Source organism: Amblyomma americanum, chromosome 3 (genome assembly GCF_052857255.1).
Source record: "Amblyomma americanum isolate KBUSLIRL-KWMA chromosome 3, ASM5285725v1, whole genome shotgun sequence".
In the NCBI taxonomy this organism is placed as follows: Eukaryota; Metazoa; Arthropoda; class Arachnida; order Ixodida; family Ixodidae; genus Amblyomma; species Amblyomma americanum.
Window position 1 is genome coordinate 62,426,201 of NC_135499.1, and position 17,556 is coordinate 62,443,756.

Sequence of the window (17,556 nt, forward strand, 5' to 3'; positions counted from 1 at the left end):
TATCTAGGAAGGCTATCTCATTTCTCGGTATTGCCACGGCTGGTTTCGCCACACACGTGTCAGTGTTCTTGGAAATGCAATAAGCTTTACAGATTTTCCTGCCTACCTGATTGCTGGTGTAGTATTGATTGGATCTCAGTATTGTGCAAGTCAGGTAGGCAAGGGTCGTCATACTCATCTTCGCACACGCAGCAATGCTGCACTAGGTTAGAGGAGAGGGATTTCTTCGTGTCGAGCAATTTATCGTGCTCTCGGAAAGGTTTATTATGGCCAGACGAGAAGGTGCATTAACATCAGGCTGAAAGAGTTAAACGCGAGCTTTGGGAAACAACACTGAGGATGCGCAGCGAGCTCTGCCGCGCACGCCACCTCCACCGCATGCAACGCAATCAAAGCGATCAGTCGAAAAAAGTTCGATAAAGCAGTGCAACGTTGCTCTGGGCAGTTATTTGCGTACCGAATTTTTAGTCTTCCTTGCCATGATCTCATTTCGACCGCAGCCAAGGCAGAAAACGCACGCATGGTCTACTGCGCGGTAAAGGCCAAAGGGCTATTGTTGGGAGCGTCTACTAGCATCCCCCTGCTTAGGTCCCTCCACCGTCGGCGCCCGGGATGATCCGAGAGGAGGAGCGCCGGAATAGGAGGAGGAGGCAGGAGATGTCATTACATTTAGTTCATTGAGGGGTTTTACTCAGCTGCGCTTCCACAGGGCACCAAGCGGAGGAGCACGGAGCTAGAGAACGTATCCCTCCGTCCGCAGTGCAAAAATTTGCGAAATTAAAATACTCCAGAGAAAATTTCAGGCAATATATTTTGTACAACTTACGTCCTTTTGGCGCGCGATCAAAATTTCGTGTTATGCTTTACACAGCTCTGCTATTCACACAGCGCACCTGTGCATGCTTTTAGGAGATATTTCCACTTACATATTTATTGATCTAAATTCAGCGTCATAAGTGACGTCTTCATGGCAGAGAACAAGAGCACAGAAACCACATTTCCTGCCAGGGGGCCTAGAAACGTGATGGTGATTAAGAAGGCGGCAGTTTCGGTGACACGAGAAGCAGAAGGGGTTAGAAGAAGATAAAGGTTCTTTGTAAAATATGGCTTGTGCCACGAACGCGGCACAAACAGCGGGCCAGAGCTTCTGATGCGATGAAACATGAACAGGATCACCTTCGCAAGCCACGAGTCAGAGCCAAGACGCGATGGACATTAAAAAGCGACCGAAAAGTTTCACCAGTAAACTAGCTTGCGCTTGAAGTTGACGCTGATGCGAACGATACGGAAGAAAAGCGCAGCAAAATAATTGTATATAAATGTTTACTGACAATGCTCGGTATGTATGTAGGCACTGAAACACGCCATAGCACGGACGCAATCCTAGAGGGTGGTTTCTAGATGCAGCATAGACGTAACACAGATTCAGTCTTGATGCTGCTCTCGAAAATTATGCAGCAGTAGAAAGGCAGGCCGCTGATTTTCAGCCATGGCCATGACCTCCACAGAGTAAGCCAGACTGAGAAGGTTACAGTGGCTACTGCTTGACTTAATCACTGCTTCGACATTTTTTCTTATTGTCCTGAACCATTCGTCTCTCTCTCTCTCTCTCTCTTGAGCCTGACATAGATATAATTCCATCTAACATGAAAGGTTTTCGCGCAAATGTGACGGATTGCAAGTCACAGGGGACGTATGTTGCTTCCAAACCTTAGTCATTGGTGATATACTCATCGGGGTTGTACGCAGTGCCGCCTCCATAGACCAGGCCCGAGCCGTGCGGACTTCTTTTGAAATGCTTGCAGCCACAGCAGCGTCCACAAGGTGTCCACATTAGGCATGAATTATCCATGCTTCACAAGAATTCCAGGAGGAGAGCTGTCTGCTCTGACTGTACAAGGACTATACAGGTGTGGCAAGCCTAAGGTTCCTCTTCGGTATTCCAAGCAATAAGCAGTACGAGGAGAAATGCCGACCTGCAAAGAAACAGTGGTCAAAAACGCAAATGCACTGATTCTCCCAGTATTATCGGCAGCGCTGCTGGTTATTGTGTATGACCGGCGCCAAGGGAAAAAGTGCAGTCCTCGTTCTCGCTACTCAGGCAAGGAAGGCATCAGTTTCAGTGCACAGATCAGAGTGCCAACTTGGTGTCTAGCCCTGAGCAGTGGAAACAACTTCTGCCTCCGCAATCTCTCAACAAACCCAATCTGCGATCTCCCTCGTGGGATACTGTAAGCAAGATATAGGTCGCAGTGAATAGAGAGGATTTTATAGTTTCATCGATTGCTGCTAGAGATTCTCCGAATTTCTGCTGTTTTAAAACGATAGCACTAAGGGTCTCGTGTCACATAAAAATGGAGCGTCGTTGACCGGGAGCGCAAAATGCACGGAAAATACCCAGAGACGCTACCTAGGTGGCGGGTCGGGCACGTAGGCCCCGTGACCTAATGAAGTAATGCCAACTTTCCCACCGCGTGAACAAACTGCTCACCGTGGCATGCGGCAGTTAGATTAGCGATTGGTCGGGAGAGGTTCTCGGGAAGTGCGCCTGGGTCTCACAAGCCCCATCGGTGCCAACACCTGCTATCGCATAGGAGTGGCGCATCTCTTAATCACTACACCACGGTGCCAGGACTGGTATGAGGACTCCCAGCCATCAATAAATCTGAAGTAAAAAGTGACGTTTTCTGCATATATGGGCATTAACCCCATCAGGCTCTCGCGCTCTGCTGTTAAAGGTGAAGCTTAAGCGTCCCCACTGTTTTTGTAGAATGTCACGTAAAGTACACACGACATATAAGAAAGGCATTATATTTGACATGAAAGAGCATTCCTGTACCTGAAACGGCAGACAAACAACCACAATTTGCATGCAGAGGATTTGGTCAGTTCGCTCGAAGCACCGGGTGTGACCCAGGTGGTCGAAATTTCCGGAGCCCTTCACTACGGCGTCTCTCATAGCCTGAGTTGCTTTGGGACGTTAAACCCCTATAAACCTAAAACGTCCAGAAATGGTTGTAGCAGTCGAAGGGGCAATCAGAGCGCGTGATGCACAAGTTAAAGGGCTGCCAAGCAGAGGACGATTTCTTGGTCTCCTGGGAGAAGCAAACTTGAAAAGCAGTCGCGGCAATACTACGCCGGTTGTTTGTGGAAAGCATTCGATAATTTACAAGACAGGCTAGTTGCAATGAAATGTTCGTTCATAAAAGACCTCAGTACCGTTTGTAGGGGATGACAAAAACGAATGAGATGTATCAGTTTTCAGATCAATAAGACGATATTTGCTGTTAAACAATTAAATTACAGCAGGTAGGACCTTGCCAGTTATTTGTAACTTGCATAAATTATCCGATGCTTTAAATATCAGTTATTTTATGTAGAATAAACTCACAAGACGGTTACCAAGGCTGTGTTCCAGTTTCAGCAATCAGTGGCATTTCATTCTAGAGGCATGCTGAATGGAGTATCAGCGCTTGCATGGCTGCTGCTGCTCCTCTGTAAGGCCGCGCTTCATCAACGGGTACATTTTTTTTTTGCTCCCTTAGCTTGCGGTCACTGCGGGCCTCCGGTTTACGTGGAGAGCTGTCAGTTAAGCTCCGAGCTCCCCCCTACCCGCAAGCAGTGGCAAAGGCGCAAGAGGCACTGGCTGCTTGACAGCACCGCTGTGACGGGCGAAGACACCTGGCTTTGTTAAGCGCACCAGGAAAGCATGCGAGGCGCACACAACGAGCACGTGGTGCCGCTTGGTCTTAGGCAGTATTCCCACTGCGGCAGAATGCGGACCACCTCGCATTCCGCGATGGGCCCCTTTTTTTCTTCTTTTTTCGGCATTCTCGATGGCACCGAAGCTTCGCGGTTCTCCGTCGTCTGACATTCCTGCGGCGAGCCAGTGGATCAGTGGTCCGGCCAATTAGCTGAAAAACGACTTTTCATCCTTCGAGAGGCGACGCGCGGGTGTGTCAGGGAAGGGGAAAGCATCAAGCACTAAGGGGGAGAACTCGCCCCCCCCCCCCGGGGAGAGGGTTTTCAGAATGTTTTCTGCATGTGTTTCTTTCTTTTTTTTAGCCAAGCCCCGGACTCGAAGTTGGGTCAAACCATCAGGGGCTGTGGCTACTACCTCCATTGGATATTGAAGCTTAGGGCGGGCCTCGAAATATGCCCGCCCTACTTCTTTGTTTGAAAAAGCTTTAAAATTGCATGTAAAATCATTGGAGGGCAGTCTTGTCTAGCTCAGCTCGTGGCTCCGTGCAGTGGCACGTAATTCTACAGACCTAGACTCTAACCTCGGGTCGATGAGTAAAGTCTTGTCTAGTTTCTCTGTGTGAGATCTTTTAAGTTACACTTTGACTGTCTGTGTGACTCAACTTGTAACGCAGCTTGCCAATATTCATCCTGTAAATATATTTTCTCTTTGTCTTCATCATCTGGCATCAATCATAGTCGGCTCCTTCAACACCGTCACTACAGGATTCGGCACCCTTCCAAAAGCAATCAAGATGACCTCGGGCGGCAGCAGCAACCAAAGGACGGCTGTGCGAGCCACCTTCGAGGACGACCAGCCAAGGCATGACATCCGGGCTCTGGACTACAACCTGCAGCGACGCTGGTGCCCGGTGAGTGGGATTTATCGCGTCTGGTTGACGTTGGCTTGGCGTGTGTTAGGGATTTGAGGGTGTAGGCGTTTAAGACCTCAAAATGCATGCCGCAGCGAGATCGTGTTCCCAGTATGCTGTTACTGATACATTCGAAATTGAAATGCAGCGGCTCGAATTAGAATTCGAGCGGAAGAAACTCGCGATCTTGCGTGAGGGAGAGAGAATAATGAAGGCACTCAGGCGGCAGAAAGAGGGCGGCAGGCAGGCTTCCGCTGCGCCCGACTCAAAGGCGCAGCGCAGGTCAGACCTAGGCCCCGCTGACGCGCGCGCTACCGTAGGCGGCAACTTGTCTCGCTCCCATACGGAGGGACAGAACGAGCGTCGGCAGAATATTAGCAGCTCATCCCAGAGAAGAGCAGCGCCCTCGGCGCAAGGCCGAATGCGCATTCGGAGAACTTGGTGGCAAGGAGTGCAGCACAGATAGGGGCCGTGATAGCACTCGAGACACTGCATGGAGGCGGCGGGCAGTCCGACGTTGCATCCGTGACTAATGAGCAGCGCCGGCCAGACCTTGGCCCCAGGGCATATCCCACTAGTACGGTAGAGAGCGACCCCTTCCGGCATTCGACGAATGCACAAAGTCAAGGCGAGCGGAGTACGGCCAGCTCTTTGCAGCGATCGACGGAGACTGATAGCCTAGTTCCCCAGGCTCAGCTCGAGCAGCCAGCGTCACTAGAGGACGAGCTGAACTGCGCAATCAGCACAGAGGCGCAAATGGCAAAACACAAGGAACTGAAAGAGGTTTCGGAACTTTGTCCAGCGATGCCGACTCACCATTTGCCGCCGTCCTTTACAAAGACAGTCGACGTTGATCTAACCGCGGTGAGCGCGGAAGAGCAGAAGCCAGGAGCGAAAACGGGCACTCGCGGAGAGAGCCTCTTACACCCGGCTTGTCGCTCAGAACCTGGCAATGAAGGGCAGGCGTCGGAGGTGGGCGGCAGCGACGCAGACTCCGCTGTCGGCGGATATGTCCCTGCACAGCGAGCTGATAAGACAGAGGGAACGTGCGAAGCGCCATTATTTGAGATGCGCGCGAGAACCCCAGGAGAGCAGCTGTGGGAGAAAGGAAGTAATAGAGAAGGCGCAGGCGATGCTCTTTTAATTGGCTCCTACTCGAACAACCCGCTGCAGGATGACGGCCTAACAGGACTAGAGCCCAGTAAAGGGGAGTTATTTGCGGCGAGTTCCCTGATCAGTTACGATAGCAGCCCGCAAAGGGCAGCTTTAGCAACCCGCTGCCGCTAGGGGGGAAGGTACGAGTGCGAACTAATCTTACCAACTGCGTATCCATCAGAGCAGAACCAGATCAGTCAAGAATGCGGCAGCCGGATACCACATGCACCAGAGCACCCAATTGTGCTGCAGCGCGAAAAGCGCGGTGAGTGCGCAAAGTCGGCGGGTCGCCGCTTTACACGGGAAAGCCAGAACGTAGCCCTGTTGGGTACTATGATAAACAGCTCTACCAGGCTGCATCGACTCGCGAGCTGCCGCGTAGGCAGCGCACGCCGTACCGCAGCACCGGAAGCCTTGCGATCCGTATTTGGGACAGATCGCGAGGCATAGCCAGGCCACCCTCGGCCGGCGTGAATGTTCCCGCTCACCCAACGGGGGACGTGCACGGAACTATTCAGCGCCGCCAAAAATTGGTGTAGACATTTGCACGACAGTGGAATTTGGTGTGATTCGTGTGCGCGGGGGTTTGCGTGTAACTATGCTGTGCGATTGCTAACGGACTTGTGCACCGCTACCAAATTGTGTTTTTCTTTATGTGTGTGCGTTGCGTGTCAGTTACTCTGATGTGACATTTTTGCGCCATGTTCGGATTTGTATGCCGTCATGTTCCAGTGTTGTGTATTCCTTTTTTTTTGTTAGTGGTTGGCTATAACCCCCGCACCAGCGGATTTGTGTGCCGCTGTGGCAAGAAGTTGTTGTCGCATGTGAAGCTAAGCTTGCAGGCTTAGGTTATTGCGGCCTTTATTTGGTTTTGCGTAAATGAGCGGACTCCAAGCTCATTTAGCATCTTAGGGGGGACGCGTAAGGCCACGCTTCATCAACGCGTACATTTTTTTTATTCCCTTAGCTTGCGGCCACTGCGGGCCTCCGGTTTACGTGGAGAGCTGTCAGTGAAGCTCCGAGCTCCCCCCTACCCGCACCGAAGCGTCGCATTTCTCCGCCGTCTGACATTCCTGCGGCGAGCCAGTGTATCAGTGGTCCCGCCAATCCTTTCATTCTTCGAGAGCGACGTGCGGGTGCGGCAGGGAAGGGGAAAGCATCAAGCAATAAGGGCGAGAACTCCCCCCCCCCCTCCGGTGAGAGGGTTTTCAAAATGTTTTCTGCATGTTTATTTTTTAGCCAACCGCGGACTCGAAGTTGGGTCCAATCTTCCGGGGCTGTGCCTACTACCTCCATTGGTCATGGAAGCTTAGGGCGGGCCTCGAAATATGCCCGCCCTACATATTTGTTTGAGAAAGCTTTAAAATTGCATTTAAAATCATTGGAGGGCAGTCTTGCTAGTTCAGCTAGAGGCTCCGTGCAGTGGCACGTAATTCTACAGACCTAGACTCTAACCTCGGGTCGATGAGTAAGGTCTTGTCTAGTTTCTGTGTGAGATTTTCTTTTAAGTTACAGGTTGACTGTCTGTGTGACTCAACTCTTAACGCAGTTTGCCAATGTACATCCTGTAAATATATTCTCTTTGTCTTGATCATCTGGCATCAATAATCGTCTGCTCCTTCAACACCGTCGAATTCAAGTTTGGAGAGGTCTTGTGCTCTCCGATGAAACGCAAAGAACCATCTTTGAATTTACTGCCTCCTGCTGTTTTCACCGAATGAAGAAAGGATTAAGCACAGGTGCCTCTTCAATCCCACCTAATGTGACGCTATCAGTGCCACGTGAAAGCAAAAGTCGTGTGTCGAAGAGAAGGCTAGAGCACTCTCGGGAACAGATACCCAATACCTCTGTCTTTCCCCTGCCCGCGCTTCACGCAGCCGCTCGAAGCGAGTTCCTCCTCTATTCTGCTCCTTGCCAATCGCTGAGATGCATCGTCGCATGCACAACGGTCTATCTCGGCTGTACCCATGCGTTTCTAGAGCTCATAATCGACTTCAGTTTCATCCTGCCTCGGCTGCACAACGAAATAGCGTTTCTCGAACTGCGTTATTCCGTTCTGGATCTCGTACCCGCACAAAGCTTCTGTGCCCAGAACCCCGCCATCCGTGACGGGTCTGAAGCTTTCACTATTGGTGTTGACCGTTGTGGCCAAGACACAGACGAAGATGCTCGCGTTCTACGTGCACACCTTTCACCGCTCTGCGGTCAGGATCACACAGAATGATGGAACCATGAAAAGGGAAACATTTTGTGCAAAAGGAAAGGGCTCCGGAACTGCCTCACTTTTCGCGGACCACAGTTGAACCATGAGCGAAGGGAGGGAGGACCGAGTGAGTGAATGAAGGAAGAAAGGAAAAGAAGCCGCAGTGGAGACCTGTAGTTCCACAGCGAACGATGCGCTCAGTAGCTGCAAAGAGAACAAAAAAAGGCTCCGGCCGCCTGGCGCCAGGCCCTCTCTCCGCGTGCTCCGCGCTTATCTATGCGGGAAGCATACTACTATTAATTCGGCTAGTATTTTTACTGCTTCTACTGCTTACCCGTGGTACAGCAGTGGAACGGGGAGTCTACCTCTTTGGACTCATCTACTATCTGCTTCTACTGCTTCTAGTTAGCCACATGACGTCTTAATATTTCACTAACAGCTATCGCAGTATATGAAGCTTCTAATCGAGGTTCTAGGATTCTTATTTAGGCCGCCCGGACACATGTATCGGCAGCGGGCGACAAGTGCGCTTATCCATGCCCACGTTCACCTTTCGCATGGGGTCCGACACCTGCCGCTGTTTCCATTCCGCTCGTGCTGAGCGCTGTGTACTGCTCCTCTCTCGCAGGAACAAATGCCATTTAAAAGCGCCAAATGCGTATGTAAACTTTTTCACGTATGCAACATTACATAAAGGTATAAATAAATTTATCAGAAGAATAAACACTCCTGAATGCCATGGGAAATCAGAACTATTAAGATTTTTCTCTTAATATTAACTGCTATGTTTAAATTAAAACCATCTTCGATCCACCATTACGGGATGGGCTATCGGTTTTCTGAGCCAATAACACATTTTAAGGTAGCCGCGTGTTTTCTTCTTGGAGGTTTAGGCAACATTTGTGAACTATGGGTGAACAAGTATTTCAGCACAGGAGACAACGGTGTGAGAGCTTCCTGCAACAAAAAATTCAGGAAATACTTTGGATGCAATCCAGGATGCTCCTATAGCAAGAGACAATGTCAACTGGCGGCCTAGCTACCCGGAACCCCTCTACGTTGCATAAAAAGAATGCTTTTCGTCGCCCCGAATTCAAACTCTCCTTGTCTGCCTTCTATGTTAGGGGACATGAAATCCCACACATATCTGCGCCTAACAGGCTATGCTTTTTAAAGTCTAAATGACATGTTTCTTTTGCTTTGCGCTAGGGACAGTCTTTCGTTCGTATGGTTCTGAGTTCTAGAGTACATGTAGATTAACAGTCACGCCTAAATGTAGTACAGTAATAAAGGCGGCTGTATCACTGACTGACTTCTATCAGAGATGCGCAATTATTCCTTCAAGTTTTTAAGCTATCAATTTTCAATTATTGCTGTGTCATCTGTTAGTAGCCGGGCGCAGAAATTGAATCTCATTAATGATTCAAAACACTATATAGTAATGATTCATGTAACTATATAAGGCTCGGCCAAGGTGCGCTAAGGGCCGATTCACACGACAGCCCGTTCGCCTGCGGCCCGCGCATCACGTGTTCATGCGCCACAAAAAGTGATGTGCGATCCGATGACGCCAAGCAAATGCGACGGACCAAAAGAGCAGACATCGCGCTGGGTGTACCACTGTTGCCAGATTACTTAATTGTTTGGCAATGCTGGTCACACAGGTTTTTCCTCCCTACCAATGACTGTGTGGCCCTTTGTCCAATTCCCCAATGACCTGCGCCGTCTTGCTAGCCCCCGTCCAACCCTCTGAGCTGAGAGCAAACTACGCGCGCCGCGCTGCTCTGAATGGATGTGGACAGGAATCGGGGTTTGGCTGCGATGCACTAGCTCTTGTCATAGATGAAGTCGATGACGAGCGCTTCACTTCCAGCATGACCCCAAAAAGGTCGTACTGGATGAAGGACTGGATGTTACGCCAAGGTCGCAGGATACAATATCAACTTTACAAAGCACTACTTCAGTCGGACGAGGCCGAATTCCCGGAGCTGCTGCGCGTCAGTCGGGAGCAGCTCGCCCTAATTCTCTCTCGCGTTGTTCCGATTATTTCCCGAGGAGCTACGAATATGCGACAGCCAGTCTCCACGATGTGCAGGCTACTGGTGACACTGCGGTAGCTTGAAACGGGTAAGTAACCTTGAATATAAAATGCTGTGAACAAAAAAAAAGTGATTTGATACCATCGCATGTCTTCGGGATGTTATAGGAGAATCGGTGCACCGTAAAATATTATAGAGCAATTGAGTGCTTCGAGATCGAAGTAGGTAACTCGCATCACTGAGTGCGCGTGTTTATGCACGTGTGATGTGTTTTGCACTATAAGTAATAGGTCTCCTCGATTTGGCTGCACTTTCTGCACCAGTTCAGGAAGTGCCACACTCTCGCACTCGATTTCACAGTTCATTTAGTGCACCTACACTCGATTTGTGCACTCGATTTGGCTTCGTGGGGCACGAGTTCGTCTGCACTGCTGCACTAGCCTCCGGGCGAGTTCTCTTCTCGTGCAATTAGTGCAAGCTGCTTGGCGCGCTCCGTAGCAGACGACTCAGCGGCCATGCTACGGTGGCTATGCCTGTTTTAGTAAGCGGCGTTGAGACCATGGTTGAGACGGCCGCGTACCCGTGAAAGACGCGACATCTGCGCCGGGGGCCCTCACCTAACAGCTGAAATTACAGTGCGCGTACGTGTGTGTATGCGCGCGTGTGTGCGCGCGTCTGTGTACGCGCGGAAGCGACTGACTGTCATGGCGCACGTACGTACTGCGTGTGGTTCTCGTCTTCCTGTCCAGCCTCGCACGTCGCTTACAGCATTTCTCTTTTGTGTGCAGTTATTATTATAGACGCAGCACGATGGAGCGCTTCCGTAAGAGGCAGACAGTGAGATGTTTGAAAATACGTGGACGACCGCAACGTTTGTGACTGGCTGCGACATCGGTACCTCCGCTTATGACAGCGACTGGGCTTGAGGTCGCAGTCGGCCCACACCTTCGCCTGCCAGTTAGCCTCTGACAGTCACGTTGCCGTCACCGTCTGCCGAAAGTGAAGTTCAAATATAGATCAGGCAACTCTTGGCGGTCAACAGCAGTCACTTTTCGATAGAACAGAAGCAGCCTGAATCACGCGTATGGACTGTAAAAGATCGTCTCGAGCGGTACTTTGAATAACCTCTCGAATTCATTGTTGCCTCTTCAAAGTACCCGTTGAATCAGTGGCGGTCGGCCGGTGTGCGCTACTTTGCACAACGCTACGGAAAGAATGCTGTCAAATTCTTCACCACTTTTGGAATTAACGAATTTTATAGCCGCTCCACGACATGTGCCACTTGGACCAAATTTGCAGTGTTCATTGCAGCGAGCACGATCTCGCGCAGATGTGAAAACACGCGACCAACACCAACACATGGCCGCAGCAGACGAAAGTTTCTGCACTTTCGCACTCGATCTGGCCGCTGCAGTGTCGGGCTACACTCACGCCTCAAGAACTGGCACTACATTGACACGGCAGTTTTGTGAACTGGGGCAGAAAGTGCAGCCAATTCGAGGGGCCATAATATAAAATTTACCACGCTCAGTTTGAGGAATCTTTGTTTCTCATTTACAGGCGAGGCAACACTCCCTCAGCTGGCAGTTCAGACATGCCCACTCAGGAGTGATTCGCATCATAGCCGACACCTGCACCGCGATTTATGAAAGCTTTAAGGCGGATCATTTAAGGGCGACAAAAACAAACAAAAAACATTGCAAGAAATATATAGAGGGATTTAATGAACGTCGGAAATATTCAAATTGTGCCGGAGCAATGGACGGAAAATATGTCTGCATAACAAAACCGGCGAAATCAGGCTCAATTTATTTTAACCACAAAAAATCATCCAGTATTGAGATATTTGCTGTTGTGGACTCAATGTACCAATTTATGAACATCGACGTCGGTGCTCCGGGATCCCAAGGCGATGCAAGTGAATGGCAAACGACACCTTTGCAGCGTGCCCTGACTGAAAACCGGACCAACCTGCCGGAGGCAGTCGAAGTAGGAGGACCGGGAGAGTAGCTTCTGCCACCTCAATTCGTGGCGGACGACGAATTTGCTATTGGCAGAAACCTAATGAAGCCGGGCAGGAGAACCACCCTGTCGGATGAGCAGATGATAGTTAATTACAGGCAAACTTTGAAAGGGTTCTCGCAGTTAATGGGTGCATGACAATGTACTTTGATCAGTTTCACAGATTAGGATGTTAAGCAAAATTTTTGTCCTAAATGCACATAAGCGATGCATTCTTCTATAGCTCAGGCTTGATTGCAGCGATGCCCCGAACGTCAGGTTTATAAAGCATGATAAGTTGGTGTCAGTTTTGCTAGTAGAAAAGTGGTGAAAACAATGAGTGCACAAGAGAAGTGCTGTATCACGCGCCCAGCGAGAGTCTGGCAGCGAGAATCTGCGAAAATGGCAGCGAGAGTCTGCGCATTTTGGTACCGTATATATGCCCAGAGCTAAGCAATAAAAAGTTAAATATAGGACTAATGTACACCTGGGTGTAGAGAACGTGTACTACGTGCCCACACCATTCGCGTTGCCCGCGCAGACCAAATAAGACAACTTCCGGAAGTCGAAGTGCGGTTTATTCCGCGGCCAAATGCTTCTCTAGCAATTCCAGTAGCTCTTTCTGGCAGCGGATAAGTTTTACGTCACTTGAACTCATAAGCATCGCTGCGCATTTTTTTTCAAAGTGCGCAGTGCCATCGTTGTCCTGTGCTGGCTGCATTGCGTCCGCAATGGTTGCGAGCACGTTCTGTCGCTCCTCCCACATTTCTGCACTTTTTCTTTTTTGCTACCTTTTGGCCAAGGGTTCTTAGCTGGGCCGAACGGAGTGCAGGTTGCCAGCAGTGCCTGCTTCAACATCAGGGCTCTCCTCGTCCAAGATGTCACAAGCTTCTGATGCGTCGGTGCACTCTGCAAGCTTTAATGTGAATGTAGATTTGCATGGCTATACAACCAGACAGCAAAAATGCAATTTGTGGCATTTGTCATGTTCGACGTGCCAGTATATCACATATAAACGTTTTGAAATATCAAGCAGAAGCGCCAAATAGGATAAAATTCCCTGTGATGCCACTTTCGCTTTCAAGCTAATTTTGCACCTTTCCATCCTGTTCGCTGTTCTAACTTTCTGGCTGAGTTGTTTTTTTCGCTTCGCGCTGCCTATCGAACACGCCCGGCGATGGGGCACACAGCGAATTTGCAAGAAATAACACGACGGCTGCTCCATGCCCCAACCGCAAGCGCGGTGAATTGACCATTTGCGGAAATCTAAGTCTTCTCTGCAAGGATTGTTTTCCAACCAAAAATCTCGGAACCCAGACGACACACTCACATTCTTCGAGCGAATGAAAATTCTCCGTTTGGTCGCACTCTGCCCAGAGCAGAGTCCAGCACGAAAAGGAGAGACTGTCCTTTTGTCGCAGTGCTGTGGGGAGTGGGTTGTTCTTTGTTCTCGCTAGGGGTGCATGGGGGCTGAAGGGAGAAAGTGGCAGGGACGGTGTTGTGCAGCAGAAAATGTTTAGAAAGTTTAGCTCAACTGCCCGCACAGGAACAAATGCCAATTTCCCCCTTTTTCCTGCCTAGCCTCTACTGCAGTTCTGCACAAGGTTCACTGCAATCCGCTTTTCTATACACTACCAGTGTACTAGAGCTTTGGACCGCTCTCTCGAGGCCATCCTGAAGTAAACTGACGACTTTCCTGAGTTTACTCAGATAGGGAAACATTATTACTGTTTTCGCTTCCACAAAGAATGCGAGAGTGTGGTCTGGGAACGAGACCTTTTGGTAAGAAAACAAGCCTTGTGGGGAAGCTGACTTACAGATTTCTGAAAATGGTCCTTTGGTAGCGCCAAATTATTAAAAAAACCGGTCCTGTGAGTAATGTAGTAGTGACAGGTTGAAAGATGGGGTACAAGTGAGGAAAGGGCACCATTGTACTTTGTGCAGCAGAGAGCGTAGACAAGCTTTCTTGGAAAAAAAAAGTTTTTGTTCAGTTGAATTTTGCACCATTCTTGCCCGCAGTTTTTTTTTTTTTTTGTCCGCAATTCGTCGTCGTGTTTTTCCCCGAAAGCTTTTTGTAAAAAACGTGTGCAGCGCACTTGTCTCGGTTTTTTGCTGGCAAAGATGGCGAACGAGGAGGATTGCGCACAGCGCTACTAGAAACGGTTTATTATTGCTGTTGTAGTCCAAACCTTGTTTTTCTTTAGTAAGAAATCGGCTGTCACATTCATGTAAAATCCTTCAAATATGAATGAGAGAAGTATGTCCATACATTAAATCGCGTATTCTTGCACAGTCATATTGCGCATGCATGCTTCTTCACCCCCCCCCCCCCCCCCGCCTTCTCTTTTACTCCACTCCACTGCCTTCCACAGGCAGTCTGCGTGAATCATTCACACGCAGTCCATTTCTGCGGAAGCGCATTGCACCTGCGGTGGGCAACGCGATGTGCACGTGTGTTGGCTTTCAACAAGCCTTCTGGGCGAGAGATGAATTTTGTGTATTTACCTTTTTTTTGTGGTAGTCCGTACGGTTCACTCAAAGAACGGTGCGACGGAGAGGGCGCGGCGTCCAAAAACCGCAATGTACGAAAAAATAGGCACCTCCCCACGTACATCTCTTCGAAGCTCTGCCCGCTCTTTTACTGGGGCATTTTTTTCCTTTTCTATGCAGTATGTTCGGCGCTTGTTCGCAACCTGAGTCTTCAAGGCCTCTGTAATAATAAAAGAATACGAAATCATTTTAAATCTGCTATCTGGCATTGAAGAAAAATAGCTTGGGATGTCGCCACAGCTTCGACATCGCAGTGTGTAGCGGCACTTCCCTTTTCATCCCGTGCCACTGTGCGTTTCGCTTGAACTTTTCCAGCTTGCGCAGCACACCTCAATAGTCAAGCCAACGATAAAAAAAAAGGAAGCTGGTAGGAGAAAATGAAGCGGCTAATAAAACAAACAAAGCAAATCAGAGGGTTTAGTAGTGACAAATTGCAACGAAGAATCCAGCTGTTTTGTGTCGAAGACACAGTACAATAAAAGCTTACGCACCAACAGTGAAGGGCTTGCAAGCAAGCCACACCTGCTCCATTTGGTCCCGTATTTGAGCCCACAGCTTCTGCTTCTTCTGTGCGTTTAAATAAACATCCCGACTTTACCCCGCAAAGTGGGAAACTCTTCAACAAGAGAAATTAAATAGTTTGTAGTTTCATCCGGCCACTATGTCATGGTAGCGAACGCAGTGCAGCTTCTCAAAACAGCGCGTCAGCTCAACGTCACTCATCAGAATGCGGCAGCCGAAATATTAGTATTGTGAACAAGAATATTAGGTAGTGTGCTCACAGGCACGGCTCGGGGTGACCCCGCCGCTGTCGACAGGGCGCGGCGGCGTGTGGTGCGCTGCACGCGTCTTCACTGGTAAAAAACGAGTGGCGCATTCGGCAGACATCGCAGTAGGCGCGGTAGCCACGCCGACTAATTGAATTTTTATCGTGACATTCGCGTGGGTGTTGCCGAAATGGCTAAGCGGACGTTGAATTTAACTTTATTTCTGGCCTGTGCACATGTTTACTCATTCCTCAAAAGTTCACAAGGAATTTTGCATGAGGGGGCATTGCTGGAGATCATAATGCACTCCACAAAGAGGGGTGCACAACTTTTTCTATTAATACTTAACGTCAGTAGTAGTAGCATGTGGTGTAGCGGCATTTGATTCATGCCAGGGACAAACGCGGAATTCACGGCGGCAGCCATTATTTTCATTCGAAAAGAGCCGAGATGCACAAGGGTAGAAAAACGATAGGTAGAAGAAATTCGGTACGTAGACACATCCGCAAGCCATTAAGACACAACAGTAATAGTGAGTTCTTATTTATTTGGGCAGCCATGCAACCACTGCCGTTTGAAACAAATGAGGCAGATTTGTCACCCCTGCGTATATTTATGCTGGCTCATTTCGCCTCTTTTTTCTTCAACTGTTCTAGCACTTCAGAGCAGCGTTAGCAACGGCTCAGTTTAAGGTTCTTCTCCCGTTCGCGTCTTTCTGCCTTTTTTTAATTAACTCATCCCACATAGAAGTCCAGTCTAGTTAAAAAATGAATCCTTATGACTTCTTCAGGGAGCTCCTTCTGCGTGAACGGGGCAACCAACTTCTTGCTGCAGTCTACTTCTAACCACTTCCAACACATCAAGAATACTTTAGGAATGCAATTCGTTCCAGCTAAACCATTCTGTGAAATTTCAAATTTCAACACAAAGCCATAAAGCTGCGCCGATGGGTGCAGCAGTCCTCCTTGGTTGCGGTATTTTGTCAGCTTCGCAACGAAAAAGTTTTCATCAGGAGACTGCATTGTAAGCAAGGTTATGAACATTTGATAATTTGTCTTCAATACACACTTCCGTGAAACATACCGTGCTGGGAAGAAAAAAAGTCTACAGTGACTTTTATCTACGTGCTCATTGTGGTCATGCGCTGGCATACAAGCTGAATTCTGTTCATGAGTGGAAGGCCTAGGCACTGCCTTTGAAGGCTGCTTATCTCGGCATGCTCCATCACATCTGTCTTCAAAGTCTAGCAGAGAATCTATCATTGTCTCAGGATGATTACCTTGCGTTACTCATTTTATGAGCCCATAAAATGAAAGGCAATTGGATTAAAAATTGGGTCAGTGTATCGTGCTGGTTGCATCCTGACGACTGCCTTATGATTCCGAACAGATTCTCAAGAGGATCTCGGATAAGCTTTGAAGTCATCAGATATCTGTACTTCAACTTTTCTGTCAGGTATGCTAACAGCTGATGTGTGCTGAAAAAAGTCAAACGAAGAACAGCGGCTGTTGATGCGCTCAGAAAACCACGACCAATTTTTACAAACCTCTCCCAATTGGGAAGGAAAGATAAACATGTCTTAATACGTGAACGTCACCATATGTGAACAAAAACGTGAAGTGCGTCCTAGAAGCTAGCGCTCAAACCAGCGCAAAACCGCACTACGAAACAAGACCCGCCGCGGTGGCTCAGTGGTTAGCGCGCTCGGCTACTGACCCGGAGTACCAGGGTTCGGACACGACCGCGGTGGCCGCGTTTCGATGGAGGCGAAACGCTAAGGGCGCCCGTGTGCTGTGCTATGTCAGTGCACGTAAAAGATCCCCAGGTGGTCGAAATTATTCTAGAGCCCTCCACTACGGCACCTCTTTCTTCCTTTCTTCTTTAAATCCCTCCTTTAACCCTCCCCTTACAACGCGGTTCCCGTGTCCGCCGAAATGTGAGACAGATACTGCGCCATTTCCTTGCCCCCCCCCCCACCCCCCAAAAAATGTGTAATTTCCAACAACGAGCCCGCAAGTTCACACGCGGCGCAACGACCGCGACGGCAAATCCTACTGTGAAGTCTACTGTGGCGCCACCTCGTGTCGGCGCCGCGAAGCAGTACACTGTCCACATTCACGGTGCCACCCCTCCACATTGAGCTACTGCGGAGTTAGCACACTACCCAATATTCTAGTTCACTGTAATATTAGCAAAACCGGAGGTTGCCAGAGCTAGCGTGCGCACCT